Here is a 2,500-nt window from a genome sequence, read left to right on the forward strand (position 1 = left end):
TCCTCGGCCTAAAAATCCAGATTTTAGCCTTGACGGCGCCCCCATGTGGAGAACCAGGGCCCGCGGGGGGGTCTGGCCAGGCTCACTTCAACCCAGGAACACCTCTCTGACTTGGGATAGGCGACCGGCAAAAGTCCCCCCACGCAGCTGCGGAAGCCTGGGTTCAGCCAAGGTGCAGACCTCCAGCCGAACAGGGACTCATAGCCAAAACGCATACCCAGGCCTACGGAGGTGAAAACCAGCTTAAATGAGTCGAAATGTGTCGGGGCTGAGAGGTACCTCTCTCTCATATATTCTGCCGGTGGTGTGCAAAACTGGGTCTTTGCATGGAGTGTCACCCTATACCCACTTTAGGGACGCATGCAAAAAAGTGCCCGATCGCCTGGAACTGTCAGGCGGATTCGGCTCCCTGGAATTTCCTCATTCTGGTTCTTTTTCACTTTTTGTCTCTTTTGCGACATCTAGTGGGCAGGCTGCATTACTGCAACCGGGGACACCTCAAAACGCTTGGAACTGGGGAGCGGGCTCAATTTACAAACGTTTTGCGGGTCCTGGAAGTCAAAATTGTGACTTCTGAAAACGACTAAGTATCAAGGACTCATCGCGCGAATCGCTCTGGAACTGAAATCGGATGCGCGCACTGACATGCTCCCCTCTCTGGAAGTCTGACACAAGTTGAAAAATTTTCTAAGTCCCCAAAAATTTTTTTTTTCAACTTTTTTTCAATTTTCCCCCTGTGGGATATATATTTTACCCACACTTTTGGAGCCCTCCTGGGATGCCCTCTAACATACTAGAACCTCATTTTGTGGAAGTTTTCACAAAATTGTGAAATTTTCAAAAAGTCAGAAATTTTGCCAAAAACGACTAAGTATCAAGGACTCATCGCGCGAATCGCTCTGGAACTGAAATCGGATGCGCGCACTGACACGCTCCCCTGTCTGGAAGTCTGACAAAAGTTGAAAAATTTTCTAAGTCCCCAAAAATTTTTTTTTTCAACTTTTTTTCAATTTTCCCCCTGTGGGATATATATTTTACCCACACTTTTGGAGCCCTCCTGGGATGCCCTCTAACATACTAGAACCTCATTTTGTGGAAGTTTTCACAAAATTGTGAAATTTTCCAAAAAGTCAGAAATTTTGCAAAAACGACTAAGTATCAAGGACTCATCGCGCGAATCGCTCTGGAACTGAAATCGGATGCGCGCACTGACATGCTCCCCTCTCTGGAAGTCTGACACATGTGTGAAAATTTTCTAAGTCCCCAAAAATTTTTTTTTTCAACTTTTTTTCAATTTTCCCCCTGTGGGATATATATTTTACCCACACTTTTGGAGCCCTCCTGGGATGCCCTCTAACATACTAGAACCTCATTTTGTGGAAGTTTTCACAAAATTGTGAAATTTTCAAAAAGTCAGAAATTTTGCCAAAAACGACTAAGTATCAAGGACTCATCGCGCGAATCGCTCTGGAACTGAAATCGGATGCGCGCACTGACACGCTCCCCTGTCTGGAAGTCTGACAAAAGTTGAAAAATTTTCTAAGTCCCCAAAAATTTTTTTTTTCAACTTTTTTTCAATTTTCCCCCTGTGGGATATATATTTTACCCACACTTTTGGAGCCCTCCTGGGATGCCCTCTAACATACTAGAACCTCATTTTGTGGAAGTTTTCACAAAATTGTGAAATTTTCAAAAAGTCAGAAATTTTGCCAAAAACGACTAAGTATCAAGGACTCATCGCGCGAATCGCTCTGGAACTGAAATCGGATGCGCGCACTGACACGCTCCCCTGTCTGGAAGTCTGACACATGTGTGAAAATTTTCTAAGTCCCCAAAAATTTTTTTTTTCAACTTTTTTTCAATTTTCCCCCTGTGGGATATATATTTTACCCACACTTTTGGAGCCCTCCTGGGATGCCCTCTAACATACTAGAACCTCATTTTGTGGAAGTTTTCACAAAATTGTGAAATTTTCCAAAAAGTCAGAAATTTTGCAAAAACGACTAAGTATCAAGGACTCATCGCGCGAATCGCTCTGGAACTGAAATCGGATGCGCGCACTGACACGCTCCCCTGTCTGGAAGTCTGACAAAAGTTGAAAAATTTTCTAAGTCCCCAAAAATTTTTTTTTTCAACTTTTTTTCAATTTTCCCCCTGTGGGATATATATTTTACCCACACTTTTGGAGCCCTCCTGGGATGCCCTCTAACATACTAGAACCTCATTTTGTGGAAGTTTTCACAAAATTGTGAAATTTTCAAAAAGTCAGAAATTTTGCCAAAAACGACTAAGTATCAAGGACTCATCGCGCGAATCGCTCTGGAACTGAAATCGGATGCGCGCACTGACACGCTCCCCTGTCTGGAAGTCTGACAAAAGTTGAAAAATTTTCTAAGTCCCCAAAAATTTTTTTTTTCAACTTTTTTTCAATTTTCCCCCTGTGGGATATATATTTTACCCACACTTTTGGAGCCCTCCTGGGATGCCCTCTAACATACTA

The sequence above is a fragment of the Phyllobates terribilis genome, unplaced genomic scaffold, assembly GCF_046119375.1.
Source record: "Phyllobates terribilis strain yellow unplaced genomic scaffold, ASM4611937v1 Scaffold_8184__1_contigs__length_32162, whole genome shotgun sequence".
NCBI lineage: Eukaryota > Metazoa > Chordata > Amphibia > Anura > Dendrobatidae > Phyllobates > Phyllobates terribilis.